This window comes from Heptranchias perlo, chromosome 38 (genome assembly GCF_035084215.1).
Source record: "Heptranchias perlo isolate sHepPer1 chromosome 38, sHepPer1.hap1, whole genome shotgun sequence".
NCBI lineage: Eukaryota > Metazoa > Chordata > Chondrichthyes > Hexanchiformes > Hexanchidae > Heptranchias > Heptranchias perlo.
This window is the reverse complement of record NC_090362.1, coordinates 7,540,943-7,564,723: the sequence shown is the minus strand read 5'-3', so window position 1 is coordinate 7,564,723 and position 23,781 is coordinate 7,540,943. Positions and strand designations below refer to the sequence as shown.

The following is a 23,781-nucleotide window of genomic DNA, read 5'->3' as shown; positions in this document are numbered from 1 at the left end:
CACTTTACAGGGTGATACTGAGAACCCGTTTCTTCCCCTGTGCCAATTCTGAACTTTGGCATCAACAAACCAGTAAGGACCAAAACTATTTTTTTTTAAAAAGAAAGTTAAGCACTGCACAAGTGCAAGTGGATCAAATGCCAAGATAATTTATAGATTGCATCCTGCTCACACTCAGAGACTCTGGCTCCTCATGCACTTATATTGCAACTGGGATCTGGCATGCAACTTTGTTGAACTGACACAAACATGAACTTTCAATTCCTGTGTGACACCGTCGCCTTCTCAAACAAGATTTTTAAAAACTACATACAAATAAAGCACAACTCTCTAACATCCTGCTTTATTTAATGACAGTGCATTCCCTGCCTGTCACTTTCACTCTATAGAGACACAGACAAGGAGGAATGGGTTTCACTCCACTCAAATGTTATTTTTCCTGCATCAGATGCATCAGCTTAAATTAAAGCCAACATAAAACTTTTCAGCTTTCTGGATGTACACGCTCCCTTTCTATTCATGCAAGGCTCCCATGCATCAAATTTCAAAACATTATAGGAGTGAAATTTCTCCTGCTGATAACTGTAGGGAAAAAGTTGATCTGACTACAAAACAGATGATCCTTTGCTAAAATTAGATAGGAAGAATTTCATTATCTCTCATGACGTTGCTCACAGTGAGTCAGAGGATACTGTTAATACAACAGGGGCATTCTCAACAACATGCATCAACGACAGTGCTACTGAAAGTAAATATGACACAGGAAGTGGGCCCGTATTATTTTTATATATACAGTGAAACCTGTAAATTACCAACACCTCAGGGACAGGCACCAGCTGCCTTTTTTTTGCAGGTGTCCTTATTTTCAAAATGGTCATTGCATGTACTGTAAAAATTTTCAATAGAATGGGGAGTTCTTTACCCAGCATCCATAGCAGCAGAGAAACTGCTCTATCCCTGGGGTAGAGCCGTGCAAGCATTCAATCCCAGAGATAGAGCGGTTTCTCTGCTGCTTTGCATGCTGGGCAAAGAGCTCCCCATTCCATAAAAGTAATTTCTTTCACAAAACCCGCTGCCGCCTCGCGCTGACCGGCTTACACTGACCTCACGAGAATTTGGGGACGGAAAGGAAGCAAACTGCAAGGGGAAACGCCAGTGATCCCGACTCAGTAAAAGTTCCAGATGCAGCAGCTTTGCAACTGGCTGTGTTCCGTGTTTTAAGTTGTAAAAGGGCTTGGTGCATTGAAGGCTGTCCGTAGTTCGTAATTTGCGAGTATCCATGGTATCAGAGTGCCTCTTATATATTGCACCATGTAAATTATTTGGGTCTCTCAATAAGGGTCCAATTTTTGGAGTGTCAGTTTTTTGGGAGTGTCTGTTTATACAGATTTCACTGTATTTGGTAATTGTCATGTCTTTTGAGGAGATTTAGAATTCACAGCCGAACATGTGCCTGTGTAAAAAGTCTGCGCTGAAATGACACTAAAATCTGATGTCAGATTAAGAAAGATCGGACACAGAGCAGCTGTAGCTCCTCACTAGGTGCGTTGGCAATTTTACGGGGAGAAAAGTTCAGAACCCAGTCTTAACATGTATTCGAACTTTTGACATTTGCAGTCACTGCAGGAGGAAACAAACTGAGAAGAAGTCTCATCCCACATGCCAACCGACAATTGACTGAGGAAGATCATCATGCCCATGAAAATGTCAACCGATTGCACAGTCCTGCCCTCTCAGAGAGTGCTGTGACGAACATAGCCAACATGTTTCTTAGTGGGGAACAGGGATTCAGAGAATTCTCAAAAATCGCAGATTTTTTTTTAAACTTGTTAATAGAGCAGCAGCACTTGCCACACGATAGACTAGAACTTCCCCCTCCCCCAATTGGACAATAGCATGAATTTTATTTACGATATATAAAATGCAACTTTTTTGGAAATCGGTTAATACTGACTTTGCTGTACATTATAACCTGTAAATTAATCCCTGACCAATCAGTATTGGCAGGTTTCTCGAGTAGCTGCTAACTTGGCACGTGCCAAGTTGGCTCCCTGCAGGTCGCAAGTTGATTTTCACAATTCTCTTAAGTTTTTACTATTTTCATATTGTTGGATGAATGTGTTGTTGTGTTCTTACTTACTCTCAATATAATCTGTTTTTTAGCATAGCTGTTTTATTTCTCTCCCACTGGTTTCCACTGGATCATTTGATCCACAGTATGTTGCACCCCTCCCCCCGAATATTCAGCCATTTTAGTCTGAGTTTTAAATTACAAAACTTCAAAGATCATCACTGTATCCATCCATTTTATTTTAATATGTTCTCTTCAAATTTCAGTTTGAAATTCTTGGTCAAGGGTTCATAGGAAAAAGAATGAGTAATGGGAATTGTTCCACCCTACTGTCAGAAAAGAATTTACTCTGTACATTCACAGCAAGTTTTACCTGCCCAAAAAGGCAGCTACAATGACAGCGAAATGTTACCTCAGGTAAACACCGTCCTTTGCGATTACAAACAGGAAAAAGTGTGACGAGTGACAAGGTACTACATCATAACATGTCCTGTGGAGATCAATCCATACATCTACCCACACCTCAACATAACTCCCTCTGTGATTTGTCAAACACTAGATTCATTGCTGTTTGTGGGACTTTGCTGTGCACTAATTGGCTGCCGTGTTTCCTATATTACAACAGTGAGTGCACTTCAAGAGTACTTCATTGGTTGTAAAGCGCTTTGGGATGTCCTGAGGTCATGAAAGGTATTATATAAATGCATGTCTTTCTTTCCTCTTTCTATTTCAAGCTTAGTAGGACAAACTGCATAATTGTACCGCTGAGCATACACTTCAAATGGACATAGTAAGAAAACTTTACAAACCCATCATTACAGTTTACTGAAATCCCAGTGATAACACAAACTGCTAGGGTTCCTAGATGAATTCTAATTCTTAGACACATTAAACATGGATATGGTCTGAATCAAAACTTACAGAATAACTTCAGCAGATCAGTGAGTGCTTTTTTCTGATACAGCCCAAAAGACCCATGTTACTTTCTGGGACGCTCCTTGTGTACATGTACCTTCCGTCAAGCACCACAACATGCTACTGTGTTTACAGGTCAATAACACACTTGCTGAGAGTGTGATCACACTTCTCCCCGTTTCATATCACTAGCACTTGATACCACTTCAGGAAACCTCAGAAACGGCTGACCACAAATTGACATGTTCCACCACATGGTACTAGATAGAAACAGAGAAATCCCTTCCTTGGAACTCAAGAACTGAGTTTTGAAAGCCGTAACAAATGTAGCTTTAATATTTATTGGTTATATTTAAACTTCAACTTATTTAGAAAGCACCTAAAAACATTAATTGAGTTGTTACCATTAGTAATAGTAGAGGATGAAAGTTTAACATGGTCACGTAACATCCCAGTCCACTTCTTTAACATAGTTATTAACCTGCTTATTTTAAATGTTAATGCCTTCACTAATAGAGGAGACAGGCCTATCAATATATTAAGGATTCATCTGTTAATATCAGCAACAGTAACTTCTGAGCTACTATGTTTTAAAATAAACAAGTTTCAACAGCGAGCTTCTGTCATAAAGGGCAAATCACAGACTGGTGTCTGCAATCCCTGCAGGGAAAGTTGTCAATCAATGTGCAAGTGGAGAATCCGCTACAGGGATGTTGACCTAAAAAACCTACTCTGGGCATTTCCATCCATCTCTTAGAGTTAAGAAATAAAAGAGGTGCTATTACACTACTGGGTGTATTCTACAGGCTGCCAACTAGTGGGAAGGAGATAGAGGAGCAAATTTGCAGGGAAATCACAAAGAGGTGCAAAAGCTATAGAGTAGTGATGACTGGGGACTTCAACTATCCTAATATAGACTGGGATAACAATAATAATATAAGGGGCAAAGAGGGGGAGGATTTTTTGAAATGTGTTCAGGAGAACTTTCTTAACCAGTACGTTTCCAGCCCAATGAGGAAGGAGGCATTGCTGGACTTGGTTCTAGGGAATGAGGCGGGCCAAGTGGAGCAAGTGTCAGTGGGGGAGCATTTAGGGAGCAGCGATCATAGTATCATAAGGTTTAGAATAGCAATGGAAAAGGATATGGACCACTCTAAAGTAAAAATACTTAATTGGAGGAGGGACAATTCAATGGGATGAGAACAGATCTGGCCCGGGTAAACTGGAATCAAAGATTGGCAGGCAAAACTGTAATTGGACTTTAAGGAGGAGATGGTTTGTGTACAGTCTAGACACATTCCCACGAGGCAGAAAGGTAGGGCAACTACAGCCAGAGCTCCCTGGATGACAAAAGAGATAGTGAGTGAGATGAAACGGTAAAAAGAGGCGTATGACAGATGCCAGATTGATAACATAAGTGAGAACCAGGCAAAATATAGAAAGTTCAGAGTGGAAGTGAAAAAGGAAATAAGAGGGGCAAAGAAAGAGTATGAGAATAGACTGGCGGCCAACATAAAAGGGAATCCAAAAGTCTTCTACACAAATGTAAACAGTAAACGGGTAGTAAGAGGAGGAGTAGGGTTGATTAGAGACCATAAAGGAGATCTACTCATGGAGGCAGAGGGGATGGCCACGGTGCTAAATGAATACTTTGCATCTGTCTTTACCAAGGAAGAAGATGCTGCCACAGTCTCAGTAAAGGAAGATATAGTTGATATACTGGATGGGCTAAAAATTGATAAAGCAGAGGTACTTGAAAGGCTAGCTATACTTACAGTAGATAAGTCACCCGGTCCGGATGGGATGCATCCTAGGATGCTATGGGAAGTAAGGGTGGAAATTGCGGAGGTACTGGCCATAATCTTCCAAACATCCATAGTTACAGGGGTGGTACCAGAGGACTGGAAAATTGCAGATGTTACACCTTTGTTCAAAAAAGGGTGTAAGGATAAACCCAGCAACTATAGGCTAGTCAGTTTAACCTCGGTGGTGGGGAATCTTTTAGAAACGATAATCCGGGACAGAATCAACAGTCACTTGAACGAGTGTGGATTGATTAGGGAAAGCCAGCATGGATTTGTTAAAGAATAACCTGATAGAGTTTTTTGATGAGGTAACAGGGAGGGTAGATGAGGGCAATGCAGTTGATGTGGTGTATATGGACTTTCAAAAGGCGATTGATAAAGTGCCACACGGTAGGCTTATCATCAAGATTGCGGCCCATGGAATAAAGGGGGCAGTAGCAACATGGATACAGAATTGGCTAAGGGAAAGGAAACAGAGAGTAGTGATGAACAGTTGTTTTTTGGACTGGAGGAGGAGGTATACAGTGGTGTTCCTCAGGGGTCAGTGCTGGGACCACTGCTTTTCTTGATATATATTAATGACTTGGACTTGGGTGTACAGGGCACAATTTCAAAATTTGCAGATGATACAAAACTTAGAAGGGTAGTAAACAGTGAGGAGGATAGCGACAGACTTCAAGAGGATATAGACAGGCTGGATAGACATGTGGTGGATGAAATTTAAAGCATACATTTCGGTAGGAAGAATGAGTAGAGGCAATATAAACTAGAGGGCACAAACTCTAAAAGGGCTACAGGAACAGGGAGATCTGGGGGTATATGTGCACAAATCATTGAACGTGACAGGGCAGGTTGAGAAAGCGGTTAAAAAAGCATTCAGGATCCTGGGCTTTATAAATAGAGGCAAAGAGTACAAAAGTATGGAAGTCATGATGAACCTTTATAAAACACTGGTTCGGCCAAAACTGGAGTGTTGTGTCCAGTTCTGGGCACCGCACTTCAGGGAAGATGTGAAGGCCTTAGAGAGGGTGCAGAAGAGATTTACTAGAATAATTCCAGAGAAGAGGGACATTAGTTACGTGGATAGACTGGAGAAGCTGGAGTTGTTCTCCATGGAACAGAGACAGCTGCGAGGAGATTTGATAGAGGTGTTCAAAATAATGAAGGGTCTAGACAGAGTAGTTAAAGAAAAACTGTTCCCATTGGTGGAAGGATCAAGAACCAGAGGACATCGATTTAAGGTGAATAGCAAAAGAACCAAAGGTGAAATAAGGAAAAACTTTTTTACGCAGCGAGTGGTTAGGATCTGGAGCACACTGCCCGAGGGGGTGGTGGAGGCAGATTCAAACATGGCCTTCAAAAGGGAACTGGATAAGTACTTGAAAGAAAAAAACTTGCAGGGCCATGGGGAATGGGAGGGCGATTGGGACTAGCTGGATTGCTCTTGCATAGAGCTGGCGCGGACTCAATGGGCCAAATGGCCTCCATCCATGCTGTAACCTTTCTATGATTCAGCGAATGGGTATATAACACACTGTTAAAGACTTGGGCGATATTGAGAAAACAAACTTTTTTTTTAAAAAAAGGTTTCTGTTGACCAATTTTTAATAAGTGCAAATGTTTCAAATTCAGATATCAAGTGGTATCTTTTAGAATCTGTTGATAGGCAAAATTCTAACATCAGCAACAATAACTTCTAGACTATTATGGCCTAAATACATGGGGTTTTCCATCAATAGGTCTAGAATTCTACAATCCCCATCCCATCCTAAAACTGGAGAAGAATAGCAGAAGATAGAGAGGCACTCACTCTCGACCTAACTGCCCCATAAGATCATGCCGACATCTATTCAGGGTCCCACCCAATATACAAGGTCTAATGCAACACAAAGGTCAGTTTTCACTGCTCACAGTGAGAGAGCTCATCCCATTGTTATGACTTCCCTTCACCAGATGGCTGAAGTTACCTCGCTAGCGGTAAAATGTCCTCTAACACACAATGGTGTCAAGTAGTTCAACTCGATACATAATTACATATTCTTGTAAACCATTGTGTGAAGAAGAGTATACCATAAGTGAACTATCAGTGCACATCAGTTATCATCTCTGGTAAACTTCCTCCTCAAAATGACAAGTCGAGCCAATTTGAGAACATCTTGGACATATTTCTTTGTGTCTTTTTCTATATCATATAAATTACTAATACGAACATACGAATTAAGAGCAGGAGTAGGCCATTCCGCCCCTCGAGCCTGCACTGCCGTTTGATAAGATCGTGCTGATCTAATTGTGACCTCAACTCTAATTTCCCTTCTACCTCCTATAATATGACAACATGAGCTGTCACCAGAAAGAACATTTAAGGGTAGTTATTCCAGATGTGCCTTAAAATTAGTCCAACAAAGATGAGGGACAGGAATGCTGCAAGTGCCAGATTTAAAGATTTATTAAATAAAAACTAAAAATAAACAGCGAATCATTCCCCGTCTTCCACCTCTAATTATCCCCTGTAAACCAAAAGCTACACTTGGTGTTGATGCCTCGCGTGCAATGCCATGTAATATATATCTGCATACACTTCTTGCAACTTTTTCCACTGTAAATTCCTATGTCCACATTTCTAATGGACATTGCCTATGTAAACTTGTCACGCTGCAATTACAACCTCCCCTCAGTGGTGGAGCTGTAGCTCATCAATTTTGCATCTCCCAGCACCTCAGCCTGTAATGCACAGAAACCCCTATGCTCCAACCAACTCTACTTCTCTTCTTCCAAACTGCCATAAGTTTTGCTACTTAACTACAAATAATAATATAAAATCAAAATATTGTATAAAAATAAGTACAATATGACTTTAAAATGGGGACTGAATTACACTTGCGCATCTGGTCCAATTATTCCCCCGCCTCTAACCCAGCTTCACTTGAAGACTGCAGTTGGTCTGAACTCCCCATATGGGTAATCTTACTGCGAGAGATCACAAGGTAGGTTGGGTGGTATGTGGAAAATGGGAAAAAAAGGCTGGTGGAGTGGAGAGGCTGAGCTAAGGGCAGAGAACAGAGACACATATTCTGCATCTGGTCAGTTATAAGAACAAAAGAAATAGGAGCAGGAGTAGGCCAATCAGCCCCTCGAGCCTGCTCCGCCATTCAATAAGATCATGGCTGATCTGATCCTAACCTCAAATCTAAAGAACACAAGAAGTAGGAGCAGGACCCGGCCACTCAGCCCCTGGGCCCGCTCCGCCACCCACAGGGCCTTGACCGATCCGAACTCAGCTTCATGTCCAATTTCCTGCCCGCTCCCCGTAACCCCTAATTCCCTTTACTTCTAGGAAACTGTCTATTTCTGTTTTAAATTTATTTAATGATGTAGCTTCCACAGCTTCCTGGGGCAGCAAATTCCACAGACCTACCACCCTCTGAGTGAAGAAGTTTCTCCTCATCTCAGTTTTGAAAGAGCAGCCCCTTATTCTAAGATTATGCCCCCTAGTTCTAGTTTCATCCATCCTTGGGAACATCCTTACCGCATCCACCCAATCAAGCCCCTTCACAATCTTATATGTTTCAATAAGATCGCCTCTCATTCTTCTGAACTCCAATGAGTACAGTCCCAATCTACTCAACCTCTCCTCATATGTCCACCCCCTCATCCCCGGGATTAGCCGAGTGAACCTTCTTTGTACTACCTCAAGAGCAAGTATGTCTTTTCTTAAGTATGGACACCAAAACTGTATGCAGTATTCCAGGTGCGTTCTCACCAATCCCTTATATAACTGCAGCAATACCTCTCTGTTTTTATATTCTATCCCCCTAGCAATAAAAGCCAACATTCCGTTGGCCTTCTTGATCACCTGCTGCACCTGCATACTGACTTTTTGATTTTCTTGCACGAGGACCCCCCGATCCCTTTGTACTGCAGTACTTTCCAGTCTCTCGCCATTAAGATAATAACTTGCTCTCTGATTTTTCCTGCCAAAGTGCATATCCTCACATTTTCCAATATTGTATTGCATCTGCCAAATCTCCGCCCACTCACCCAGCCTGTCTATATCCCCCTGTAGGTTTTTTATGTCCTCCTCACTCTCTACTTTCCCTCCCATCTTTGTATCATCTCCAAACTTTGATATGTTACACTCGGTCCCCTCCTCCAAATCGTTAATATAGATTGTAAAGAGTTGGGGACCCAACACCGACCCCTGTGGAACACCACTGGCTACTGGTTGCCAGTCCGAGAATGAACCATTTATCCCAACTCTCTGCTTCCTGTTAGATAACCAATCCTCCACCCATGCCAGAATATTACCCCCAATCCAGTGATTCTTTATCTTGAGCAATAATCTTTTATGTGGCACCTTGTCGAATGCCTTCTGGAAGTCTAAATACACTACGTCCACTGGTTCCCCTTTATCCACCCTGTACGTTATGTCCTCAAATAACTCAAGTAAATTTGTCAGACATGACTTCCCCTTCATAAAGCCATGCTGACTTTGTCCTATTAAATTATGTTTATCCAAATGTTCCACTACTGTCTCCTTAATAATAGACTCCAAAATTTTACCCACCACAGATGTTAGGCTAACTGGTCTATAATTTCCAGCCTTCTGCCTACTACCCTTTTTAAATAAGGGTGTTACATAAGCAGTTTTCCAATCTGCCGGGACCTTTGCCGAGTCCAGAGAATTTTGGAAAATTATTACCAAAGCATCCACAATCCCTACTGCCACTTCCCTCAAGACCCTAGGATGTAAGCCATCAGGTCCAGGGGATTTATCCGCCTTGAGTCCCATTAATTTACTGAGTACCAATTCTTTAGTGATTTTAATCGTATTTAGCTCCTCCCCCCCGAGAGCCCCCTGTTTGTCCAGTGTTGGAATAGTCTTAGTGTCCTCTACCGTAAAGACTGAAACAAAATATTTGTTCAGCACTTTTGCCATCTCCATGTTTCCCACCATTAATTTCCCGGTCTCATCCTCTAAGGGACCTAGTTTGCCTTAGCCACCCTTTTTCTTTTTATATAACTGTAGAAACTCTTGCTATCTGTTTTTATATTTTTTGCTAATTTATTTTCATAATCTATCTTCCCTTTCTTAATCAATCCTTTAGTTACTTTTTGCTGTCTTTTGAAGACTTCCCAATCTTCTATCCTCCCACTAAGTTTGGCTACCTTATATGTCCTTATTTTTAGTCGGATACTATCCTTATAACCAACCTGAGTGATAGAAGCCTACAAATAAGTGACAAAAGTACTTCATTTTCCATCAGTAACATTTCTCATTTCACGATTCAATGGAAAATATGTTTTAAGGGAAAAAAAGCCCAAAAAAGGGTAAAGAAATGAACGAGCTGATTCATGAGCAGATTTATCCATTTCTTATCTGAAACATCTTTGGTGTATTTTAAGTCAATGCTGGAAGTCTCAATGTTGCAAATTGTAGGAATCTTCTGTGCATCCTAGCTCTATCTCATTCCTCGAGTGAACTGATGTAACAGCAGAGAACAGCCAGGAGTTATATTTTTCCTGGAGAGAATTGACCCAGGAAAAAGGAAGTGGTTAAAATTTACACAGGCTTGAGTATCTCAGCTCAATTCTACTGCAAGAACACGATCTCAAGAGCAGAATAATCTGACAAGCCCCTTTCATAAGGCACAATGCTAACGAATGTCCACCACCACTCTAACGATTCCAAACAAGTTAATACATGGTCATCCACCAATTGGATTCATGGCTATCTAGTTTCGTCTGAAACCACTCAACCTGTACAATAGTTGATACCTCATCCTACAACTAGTTTTCCCTTAATCGGGAATTTCACCGTCTCTATTCGCTCTCCCCAGCTCCTCCGCATCAATAACCCTCTCCACTCATCATTTTGTTTTTCAAGTAGATAATTTCTTCAGAGCACCACTCTTTCTTTGCCGATATTCCTGGCCTTATGATCTTCTCTAAAATGGAACGCCGACGTGTCCTCCAGCAATATAGCTACCACCCTACATTGCTCGACATAAAGTGAAGCACAGCCTCCTCTTTCACCCCAAACTCTCCTTTTACATCTAACAACTCCCAATTCTCCATAATGCCCTGAATTGAATACACTCCCAAATTTCAGTTTGCTCTTCCAGCATCTCTCGTGCACTCCGGGACAGGGTGCAAGGAAAAAGCTTATGGTCTGGTTGCCTCGCCTCTGGCCTTCCAATTTCTCTCTCACAACCTACTATGGTCCCAATTCCTAACTGCCATCCAGTTATCACTGCACTGGTATGGGAAGAACATGATCAGGCTTAACTGCAATGGTTCCCCACAGGAACCTCTGCTGCTCAACAAGGTACAGGAAGGCCACTGCCATCTTCACATGAACCAGTCAGGATGAATTACCACCTCCGGAGGAGAACGGGAAGTAAATCACTCAGTAGCTTAAATTTTGTAACATTGTCCACTTAGTAAGGGAGAAAATTGTACAGTTGGTGGACACAATGTTGAGCACACAAGATACATTTTCTAGCTGTTAATCATGAAACAAGAATGCCTTCTTGTAACAAAGCCACACAGAGCTTTAGCACTCATCTGGACTGGCACTATATAGGCCTCCTCCTTTGTTAATTTACATTTTTGTAATCCTCACAACACTGGAAGGTTCCAATGTCAAAATACAAATGTGTGGTTAAAGGGCTACTTCAGCCACAACTTCCTACCATCCTACAATGATTAGAAGTATGAAAGTGGCTTCTCATAGTCTTATACATTATACACACGTTATACACTATACAGATTACTAACAAATTGTAAATTAAAAATGTATATTAGTGTTGAGTCATATTAAATAACATTCCATTTAACAATAGCCTGTTGCCTAATCTCTTAAACCCTTCAGTCGATTTCCACCCAATGAGCAGCCCATTAACCAGATCGCCCTTCCCCGTTACTATATAAAGATAGATACATATATTAGTCTTCAAATAAAGACACAGTCTTGCATCAAGATTACCACATTTAGGGTTCCGACAAGGATTAGAAAACATTCAAGCTTCTTTACTGTAGTTCAGACACTATCTGAACCCCCTCAATACCCCCTAATACCATCTTATGGCACAATCCTAAGTACTGGTTATCTGACATGGCAGAGTGATCAAACAATATCTCCCTCCGAGAACTCTGCTCCTCCAACTTTGGCCTCATGTATCCCCCACTCCCTTCGCCCCACCATTGGTGGCCGTGCCTTCAGCTGTCTGGGCCCTAAGCTCTGGAATTCCCTCCCTAAACCTCTCCCCGCCTTTAAGACCATCCTTAAAACCTACCTCTGACCAACTTTTAGTCGCCCTTCCTAATATCTACTTCTTTGGTTCGGTTTCAATTTTTGTCTGATTGCGCTCCTGTGAAGCGCTTTGGGGCGTTTCTCTACTTTAAAGGCACTATATAAATGCAAGTTGGGTTGCGTGTGGCATTTCTATGGCTGAAGTGCAGCTCCATGAATGTTTTGTTTAGCATCTAGGCACACAAACAATCCCGATGCGAGGGATTCAGAGCGACATAAAGAACACAATCAACCATAATAAAATGGGCCCTCTTTCAGTTCATACTCAACTAACCAATATAATATGAATTACAGTAATTGTAATTAATTAATTTTAGCCAGAGTGCACCATCATATCTAGCAAGAGGCCTGCCTCACACACATTTAGCTCCTAAACTAATCTGGAGCCCAGAAATGGAGCAAACGGGGAGTGCTCGTTACCACCACAAGCACAAACCTTCAACACACTGCTGACCTCTTAGCAGAAAAGAAGCCAGAGTGGGGGCACTGCTCAAGTTTATGAAACAATGTGCACGAGATGTAATCAGAGAGGGGCCAAGAGGAAATGAGAGAGAATGAGAGAAAGAAAAATGAGGAGAGGAGGACTGACAAAGAAAGAGCAGGATAAAGGAATGCAAACTTTAAGAAAATAGCATGTCAAAAGTCACATAATGGTTTGGATTTCAACATTTCTTGCACAATATATTTTTACTAGTTGTAGTTGCAGTGGAAATATCAGTAAACATAATAATATACTATATTGAAAACTTGTTTCTTTTGGTGGAATTAATTTCTTTTCACGGCTTCTCAGCTTGAAAAGGTTGGCCATATTTGCTACGTGGTCTTTCGACAATATATAAACTAACTTAAAAGGACAGTGAAGAACATTTCACAGAATTACCTAGACCTTTCCTTCAGATTCTTTACAAAAAAATGACTGGTGCTCCCTAACAGAGTGAGCAGTCACCAAATTCTGAAAGACAAGTGAAAACCTGCGTCAAAACAGGGTCAGCTTGGAAATCTTTACAAATCAATCACATCAGTGAGGCAATCAGACCTCCACCTGCAGGTTGTCAACAAAGGCTGAGCTGACCAATTACATAGAATTTACAGCACAGAAACAAGCCATTCAGCCCAACTAGTCTATGCCGGTGTTTATGCTCCTCACGAGCATCCTCCCACCCTATTTACTTCATCTCACCCGACTGACAAATCCTTCTGTTTCTTTCTCCCTCATGTGTTTATCTAGCTTCCCCTTAAATGCCTCTATGCTATTCGCCTTAACAACTCCTTATGGTAGCGAGTTCCACGTTCTAACCACTCTCTGGGTAAAGACGTTTCTTCTGAATTCCTTATTAGGTTTATTAGTGACTTTCATATATTTATGACCCCTAGTTTTGGTCTCCCCCACACGTGGAAATATTTTCACTACATCTACCCTATCAAAGCCCTTCATAATTTTAAGGACCTCCATCAGGTCACCCCAGTCTGTTCAGTCTTTCCTGATAGTTGTAACCTCTCAGTTCTGATATCATCCTTGTAAATCATTTTTGGCATCTCCAGTGTCCCTCTGTCCTTTTTGTAATATGGAGACCAGAACTGTGCACAGTACTTTACGTGTGGTCTTACTAAGGTTCTATGCACGTTTAACATAACTTCTCTGCTTTTCAATTCTATTCTATTCCTCTAGAAATGTACCCCAGTGCTTTGTTTGCATTTTTATGGCAACATAAAATTGCAACAGCATGTGAAAAAATAATAAAAATCACTACAAAGAAAATTGCTCAACCTAGTGATCGGATTCAATTACTACTCAACTTAAAGTACAACAGAAAGACTAACTCGCCCTCCCAATGCCTCCCAGCAAAAAGCAGTGCAGAAGTTGCGAATTTGCATGCAGTCCCCCATGTACCAAGATCCTGATTTCAGCCTTGCCACTCTAGGGAGTGTGGGGGGTGGGTGTGAGGAATACAGGGCACGAGTCAACATCATGGTCGAATTCAGAGTGCACTGGCTGAGGCTCAGGAGAAGGGTCAACTGCTCTTTTAGTAAAGATCGGTGCATGCCGATAAGAAAGAGCAAGAGATAAAAAAAGGAGAATCATCTCAAGGCAAGAACCCTCGTGGCAAAGCAGAAAGTACGCTGTCAGGTTGGACCAATTAGCAATATGCAAGGCAAAATTCATTTAACAAGGGAAAGCTACTGAATCCTCTAGCTTACAGCCTTTCAGAAATGCCTGCAAAACAAACAGGGAAGATATTCATAAACTCTAGCTGCTCCTGATCAGAAAGTTTGTAGGAAGATGGTCTATTTTAAAATTTTTATATTTCCATATTTGTTACAATAGCGACAAAAAACTGCAACTAAGTATAAACTCGGTTTATGCAACAGTCGGGAGTCTATCTTCAAGTGATTAAGTGCTATGATACAATCAAAAATGATTCAATGCCCAATAATGTAGAACCAGCACAGAAGTCTGGCTAAATGCTTTTCAAAAACATTTTCTGAATTATTGTCAGCACCACAGTTGGGAGAACTACCTAAAAAACACTGATCTGTGTAACAAACTGCAACGGTTACAGATTCTGACACCTTTGACATGAGTTCACTTTTGAAAAGGCAGAACACCCCTGCATGTGACAGCACTTGCAGGCAATGGATCAGGCTGTACTTTTCATGACTGCTGCACAAAAACAAGCCAACAGTTGCCCCAGGGTCATGATCACTTTGATAGCACTGGAATACCATCAGAGGGTCGTACAACCTGTAATATTACCACAAAACATGCAGCTCTAAAGAGGAAGTGTCACTACACACACCTCTCTTAGAATCAGTTACAAAACAACTAGAAACCACTTCACTGACATCCTATCTTCTGTTGCATTTCTAGTTCCTTTGACAACTTTACAATAAGCAGTAAGTGCTGATAACATTACTGAAAGGAGTTACTGACTGTGGGTGAAGCCAATGAAAACACATAAGCCAGAGGGGCACAATCGTCAAAGCACCCCGTGCTAAAAACCACAAATACTGATGCTGAGTCAGCTTCATCCACAGCCAGAGCCAGTAACTCCTCAGAGATGGTTCTGCTGATGGGCCCCATCAGTACTCAGTTTAAAATGAACTTTCAAAACAATTTGTTAAGAATGATAAAAGCTAAATGTTTGTAAGTTTTTGAAGGAATACTAATGATGAGGCTATAAATTACATTGTATACAGGCCCCCTAATTATTAATGAAGGTATATACATCTGTAATTTTAAAAAACTTATTCCTCCCCTTGCTAGAGCCTTGCCACATCAAAGAACAACTGCAGCATACTCCTAAGCCTCCTTAATGTTGCCTGCCCTTGGCTGCTGCCAGTAGGTGCACTTTCACACTTTTGATTTTCCCTCCCTCCCGGAGATATGCTTGGCCTCCACTTGACACCAACCTGCACATATGAAAAAGAACAGAAACTTAGCAGAGCAGAGAATTCAACGTACACCCCACCATTCTGGGCAGCCACATGTTGCTGCTCCAAAGCACTGCACAGTTGCATTGCAGACACTAGCAATTTTTTAAAGGTTTGAGTCCATTCCACAAAGTTTTAACATGAAGAGATACATTTCTACCATCTGCTCTGTTATACCCTTACTGCTTACAATTGGAGCGAACAGCCACCTGAACATTCCTCAACAGTTCTATACAACACATCAATGGACTAATATCTGCAAACGGACAGAATACTTTAGAATTAATGAATCCGATCAGAAGTTCGAAGGTACTCAGTGTAACACAATGAAATAAAACCCCATCTACAACGCAGTAACAAAATATAACCATTTAAAAAAATCTTTAGTTCAGCCTTTCACCTTTATGCACACCTGCAAATGTTACAACCTCCACGTACTTGTTTATACAGGATTTTATTGTGCATGTTGCATGTTAATAAACGAAAATAGGAAAAAAATAAACACTTTTGTTATCTATAGTAGATTTAGATGGGCTAAATAAGCAACACAATGCTCACTCATCACAAGTTACACGTCTCCAAGTGGCAGCACAATGAAATACCACTAACATACATCTCCTTAACAGCAATCCCGGTAAGAGTAAATTTGCTCCGTGCATGGATTTTCCCTGTTTATTTCAAAGCAACAAATGTCTGGTAAGATCCTCCTTAGGAGTTACCCCGCTGTGCTTTATGAAATTCTCCATTGAAAGGCATCAGGTTTAACTCTCCCCAAATGGCTCTTTAGCTAAATGTATTCTATGGTATGTTACCGGTCACACAGTCATGATTCAATCTCTGATTTAGGCTTGTCAAGGAAATGGATTCTTGAGTGGAAGAAGCACCACTTAATGCTTTTACGTTCAACTGAGATCTGACGGGATGAGATGAGAATCAACTTGTTCAAGTTCCAAGTCTTAGAAGCAGTTATTAACAAAGCAGAGCTGGACAGTGTGCTGCATTTGCATATTTTACCATCTTTTCTCTGATATAGGTGGCACTCTTTGTTCAGTAACTTCAGTGAACCCACCTCACTCACCTAAACCAGCCACAAAGCAAAACCACATTCCAAGTAGGAGCCAGTCTGAAGCAACCAACAGGCACAGCACCTAGGATGGTACAAGCTCACCCTTCTACAGAGCACCAACTTACTGTCCTGAACAGGTAACCAAATGCTCCTCATGACACTTTGACTTTCCTTCCAATCAAAGACAAAGGAAGTGACTATAAGATATATCAGGCAATGGTTATTTAGGGCAGTGAGTTTAAAGGCCATCTCAAATGAAGAGGAGACTGACATATGGCATAACTTTAGAAAGTAAGAGGAAACTAAAATATATGAGATACTTGCTAAAATATTACTGGCAAGGGCTGCTCTATTTTCCCCGCAATAATCTGGAAATAAACTATACCCCAGACACTACATACTAAAATACACTCAGTTATTTTATCAGGCAAATGAAAAGGAAAGAACTTGTAATAATATAGCACCTTATCATGTCCTTAGGGTGTCTAAAGCACTTCATAGCCAATTATTTTTATAGTGCAGTCACAGTTATTTGTAAGTAAATGCAGCAGCCAATTTGTACACAGCAAGGTCCCAAAATAGCAACCAAGATGAACAACCAGTTAATCTGTATGATTTTGGGAGGAATGCTCTCCAAGACACTGGGAGTAAACTCTACTTTCCTTTGAATAATGCCCATCAGAACAGGTAGACAAGGCCTCAGATTAATGCCTCAACCGATAGACGGCACCTCTGACAATTAGGCACTCCCTCAGAACTGCATTAAAGTGTCAGCCTAGATTGCATGCTCAAGTCCTGGAGTAGGGTTTCAACCCACAATCTTCTGACTCAAAGCAGAGTGTGCACAAACGGACTAAACTGACACTTTTTTTTTTGAGAACTGAACCCCCTACAAAAAAAAACTTTCTAAAGTAGCCACACTACAATTTCCACCTATTCGGTGTCTTTGATGTAGTGAAACAGTTCAAGGTGCTTTACAGAAGTGGGATGCGGGAAAAACAAATGCCAAGCAGAAATGAGAAAAGTTAGGGAAAGTGCCCAACGGTATGGTTGAATGGGCTTCTGAAGGTGGGAAAGAGATATAGCTATGTAAATGGGCTTGACAATTACAGAGCACAGGGTTGAAAGTTCTGCCAAAGATAACAAAGCAGAGGGACGGGGGAAATGCACAGTAGGCCACAATCAGCAAAGTGGACAGTGAAAGTTGGGACAAAGGCTCTGCAGTAAGTTGCAGATATAGGCTGGGGCAAATAAATGGAAGGACCCGTGGACCAGGATTTTGAAATAAATGCACTCAGAGACAGGAAACGGACTGATAGGCAAGTTGAATTTAGTATGAGATAGGATGCAGGCAGCACAGTTACAATTCAACAGAGGGAGGAATGCAAATTATGTCACAAAGCAGCAGCTTTCAAAACATGCCAATTTTCTACCCCAAATCTAATAACAATATAAACAGAAGGGTTTCACCCATGTGAATATGATAGTTGAAGCCAGATTACAGCAAGGAGTTTCAGTATGAACAGAATACCGGACTTACCAAAGCAGTTTCCCCAAATGTGCACTATAGCTAGGAACTCTTGTCTGGGTAAGTGAATTACACACACCCTATCTAGTTGCTGGCAAATCTCCCTTCCTCACCTCCAAGCTTCGACCCTCTCACCTTCTAATTATGCAGTTTTACAGCTTCCTGTGCTTTCAAATAATAATTGTATTTTTACTATTGTAGGCCCAAAATCGTGAAATACAAACAAAAATTAACACTTGAATCCATGCCAGTGAGGCATTTATTTTTGCATAAAAGTACACTGTATCTTCAAAGCTGATCTTTGAATTGTGTGTGGGGAGGAAGGTGTAGCTTCCTAAACCTACAGCACTTATCTGTTTAGTTCTCAATGGTGACATTTCTGCAAGCAAAGTTCTTATACTATCATAAAAAATGTAACAAATACTTTGCTAACTGTTAAAGAATGCAGTTGTGTCTGGTACCTTACTATGACTCTTGATGCCTGTCATTCAGTGTAATCAACATAGCTAATTACCGGCATTCTAACAGCAAAAGTGACATTTCATTTTAGGCTAATATGAAAATTACTAAAGTTTGGAACGATCCGTGAAATAGCTTTGGAAGTTTCTGTTATCAGAGGCTTGCGTGCTGAAACGCTTCCTGCAGTTCTAGTACGCAACAGAGCCCTTAAACACTAAGAATTTGGCTTTAGTGCCTTCAAGTAACATACAAGCACCAGTTAACTAATCAAAGCTGGACTGCAAGCAAACAGCAGCGCAACACAGCTCAACACTGGGGGAATACAGCCCTCAAGAGAAGCTGGAAAGACTGGCATTTTACAATGTAGAAATGGTGCAACTTTACTAATGAATCTGGCAACGAATAAGAAGGACCCTAGGCATGCGTGGCTGAGGGATAAAAAATCCTCCACTGGGTGTAGAAGGCCCCCCTGCAACATGCTTACTTAGGACTGAATCTAAATTAACCCTTTTAGATACATATAGCAGCAAAGTGGTGGGGGTGGAGGAGGAAATAAGAGGGCACTGAGCACACGTAGGGGCTGAGTACTTTATTTTCTTTTTGTTTATTTGGATTCATCGACGGGGGAATGCAAAGGCATAATTAGAACTGTACTAGCGGTCAAAGTATTTAAACTTCAAATTAGCCATAGTACCCAGGCCATTGCCATGGTCAAGCTTTGTAACGAATGTAACTATCTGATAAAAGCACTGTTGATATAATTGTGGATTTGTAGTCAATTATGGGCAGCAGAGGGAGAGAAAGAGACCTTAAGATGGATCAACTCTGAAATAATGACACGGCAAGATGTTGATTAACTTCAAGCGTCATCTCCAAACCACATACTGCTCTGTACGTAGGGGAAAAGCACTTCAAAAAATATGATGAAAAAAATCACTGGACCCCACTGGAAATTTTGGCTCAGCATCAAAAATAATTACAATAGTTGACAAGTATGGAGGAATGTGGCAGCGTGTGTTTTAGACCAGTGTTGTCCAATACGTAACCCATATGCAGCTAATTAGGAACACAGATGTAGTTAATTGCATTTCTGATTCCTAAATAAAAAAATGAGTAACAGACACCATTGTTGGGCATGTGATCAATATTCATATTTGCATGGCGTATGCATGTGCACTTTAAGCTTTTTGTGCATTTGGTGGTAAAACAGTAAGACGAAAACCAGAAAACACAAGTGTTTTACACTGTCTACTTCCTTGGTAAATAAACACGCAGACGAGAAGTACGTTTATCTGTATTGTGCGTTTATGCAAGATGTTTTCGACTAAAATTAGTGCATGTGGCTAAAACAAGTGTCACTGTAACCATACCAGTCTACTACTTAAATAGCTGCATAGCTGCCCATCATTTATCACTACAAACAGTTCACATGGAGATTGGGAACTACAACTCCCATTATGCTTTGCCTGCTTCCCTCAAGACCCCATTGGCACTCGGTGTGCAAAGCTTAAAGCTAAGTTTAAACAGTGATTTACCCAGACAATGCTGCAGCATGAAAGCAGGCAGCTGTAACTTGGCTCTGGTAATCCCACACACTGAGCTAAACAATTGTAGGCACTCTTAGTGTAACTAAACTTTAATCTGTATAATAGGCTCCACCCACTGCCAGCTATATGATTTGTTTCGTCAGCTGTCACAATAGAGACTTTAAATGGGTTTGGACTCAAGAAATTTCAGTCATTTACATCACAAGTTTCCACATTACTGATCTCACAACAATGAACAGCTTGGGAGCTTTACCGTATGAGAACTGAATTAGTTTCAGCAGATGCAGTCATTAGCTTAAGAAACTTGAATGATTGTTACTTTGTGTTCCTTCATACTGTCACAACTTAGTAACTTCTCCAAGCAAGTTCCCCTGAAGAGGTACTATTTAAATCAAAAGAATTCACAATCACAACTGAGATGAGGGTAGTATAGCATTGTTAGACTACTATCCTTTCACTTCTACAACCTGGTTGAATCCGGCTTAGATTGAATAGAACAAAAATCTCCTCTCTATAAGGATATTCAGGCTTTCTGGTGAATACAAGTACACATCACAAAAATGGCCATAAACCAGCACTAAATTGATATAGCTGGTGTGGGGAATGGGAATGCCCTTTCGTTACAGTATAGGGTGTCCTTTTGAAAGGCATATTGCTAGGGCAACACACAGTGAGTTTTAGTATCCCTATCTGATATTATACCTGTATACTGATATTATACTGTGAGTGCAAAAGCAGGACATTGTTCTACTCCCTCAGCTTAAAAAGCACAAAATTCATCCAATTAAAAAGAGAAAAGGGGGCAGACTTTGTTTATGGTCACTATAATTTTTCCAACTATTTAATTGTTAGAAGTGGATCTCTATATAGTAAAATTCCCGCATTAAAATAAGGCGGAAAAAACACACCTGCCACTTTGGATAGAGAGGCGACAAAATTAAATTCAGCTCATCTTAGACTCAAGAAATAAAGAAGTTGGACAAGACCACACCCGGGAGTTCTCACACGCACCCATACGCAGGTCTCTGACTGGGAGCTCTCTCCGGCACATACTTTGGCGTTTTACTTTTCAACTCCCTCTTTAACATCATACCATGTGAAACACAGTAGAGAGGCTGAACTGTGATAAAAGGCAACAATGTGGTTTGTTGTAAAATTGTCCTGTGCATCAAATGATCACTTAACTAGCATTTAGGGCATGTAAAATAGGAACTGATTTTTCTCACTGCTTACCCCATGAGATTTTAAGTTATTTGTACCCCATTGCACAAACACACCAGACAGAACCACTACCATCTCAAATCACAATCAATCCACTGTACACATTTGATTGAGGCATTCACACTACACACAGCTCTAAACACTGTCCTGATATCAGTTCATTGAGTTAAATTGAACAGGAATATTGTTGTAAAAGTTTGTTTCTGGGTCTGCTGCCTCCGTTGGCATCATCTGAAGTCACCACAAAAGCCTCAGTTTACTAAAATCTTTATCAGATAACTGCATTTCCCTTGTGGAAAAAGTCTTTTCTATGAAAACAAACAAAAATTATCAGCAAGTGTGCAGCATTTAGCTTTTCATGCACTAAAAAAGAAACTGTCACCATCAGAGTCCATACTAGATTCCAAAATAAGAGTCTGGAGGAGGCATTTTGAAGAATTATCTTTGATTATATATACAGCATTGATCTCCAAATAAACAATTACAGCACAATTTGCACACCATACTCTGCTTCTAGTTTTACATCCGCTCACCAAATCTTTATCAATGTACCCCATCCACTTTCTCTTAGGCTTTATATTACACCACCTCATTCCCCATCCTTACTCGACAGCCAACTATCTTAGTCCCCAATCTCCGTTTGTGCTGTCTATTAACTCCTCCACTCCTTTTTGTGCAGTTTACAAATTAAACCCATCACTTACCAATACAACCACAGCTTTTGTGAGATTTTTAGCTCCCAAATGGCACATCAAACTCCTAATATTCAGCATGCTACCAGGGATACAATGTTGAATTGCTCCGACAAGCCTCTGAGATTCACAGAGATTCACCCTGGCAAATGAGGTCATGGACATGCAACTGATCTGACCCGAGCTAAACCTACATCAGCAATTCACATTACACTGTGAATCCGAAATGCAAAGTCAGGGACCATTCAATGCATCAGCTGGGAGATGCAAAGCAAGTAATCTTAAAAATCGTACTTTGCTGTATGTGAGATTTTAAAGTTCCTTCTTACAATCTCATGGAGAACCACCACTATGGATCACAAAATCACCAGACAGCCGCAGTACACGACTGCTTTGTAGTCCCCAGAGCAGATCACCAGTCTGATCCTGGATTCCAACTGGTCCTTGTGTAAACTTGATCAGTACTGAATTTTCTGGGATCCAATCAAGGTACAACTTGTTTGGGGGGAACGCCACATTGGCTGAATGGCTTTGTAACAAGAACAGACTTTACTCTAGGAGGCTGAATGGATGGAAAGAACACATTGAAAATATTCCCGCTATTTAATTATCCTCTCCCCTCCAGCTCCCCCTAATACTGCAGGTCTACTTATCACGCTGCAGTAACAGGACTCCCCACATTTCCTTATGCGTAGCAGTCCCAGGAGCACCCCACCACTTGCTCACCTTCAAATAACTCAACCTTCACTGATTCTTACCTTAATACATCTGTCTAGAAACTTAGTTATATTACTGAGTTCTTCCTCATAAAATCTCCAGTAGAATTTTTGAAAAGACCACAAAGTTTTACCTTAAATGTCCTGAACAAATGCAATTAAGAGAAAGCCTGCATTTCAAAGCTATTTGCAGCCAATGAAGTGTAATCACTGTTAGAATGTAGGGAAACTTGGAAGCTAATTTCTGTACAGCAAGGTCCCACAAACAAACAGGAGATAAGTAACCAGATAATCTGTTTTAGTGATGTTGGTTGAGGTATAAATATTGGCCAGGACACCAGGTAGAACTCCCCTGCTCTTCTTTGAATTGTGCTGTGGGATCTTTTACGTCCACCTGAGAATTACCTGGCACTTTTATTAATTCACATGTTTACTTGTAATCTAATGGAAGAAGAACAAATGATGCTGGAAATACCAAGCTGATCTGTAAGCATCTAAAAGGACACAGTGGCATTTCAGGTGGTGAACTTATATCATAACTCAGAGCCACTCCACCTGCGATGCTAACCTGTCATTTTTTAGATAGACGGATCTCTTGCGCCATTCCACTTATTTTCTATTTTTATTTCAGATTTTGCAGCACTCACATATTTTGATGGAGACGTTTACTGAGAGTCTCTCTACTCCACCTCAACACACTATAAGAATTGCCAAATGTACAATACCAGCTTCAGCCTGTTTACTTACACATAATTTCCAGCTTGATATTAAGTTTTTCAATGAGATTACTCCCCCCCCCAAAGCCCTTCTTGGTCCTCATTATCCCCAATTCCTGCTTCCCCCAACCTCTCCGATCCAAACCATGCCCCTAAATTTCCCTAATCTCCACCCCCTCAGGTCCCTCCCTCATTGCCCCGTCCACACACACACACCCGAAGCAGCAACTTTCCCCGTGGATCCACAAACCCCTCCCCCTCGTGTCTCCTCCTTGGATGCCCTTAGCGCCAATCCCCGCTC

General features: G+C 41.0%; 1 protein-coding gene across 3 annotated transcripts in view; it reads right to left on the bottom strand.

Annotated features, from left to right (window-relative positions):
* Nucleotides 1-23,781, bottom strand: part of sin3aa (SIN3 transcription regulator family member Aa) — a 111,216-nt gene that overhangs the window by 62,097 nt on the left and 25,338 nt on the right. The window lies entirely within an intron of this gene.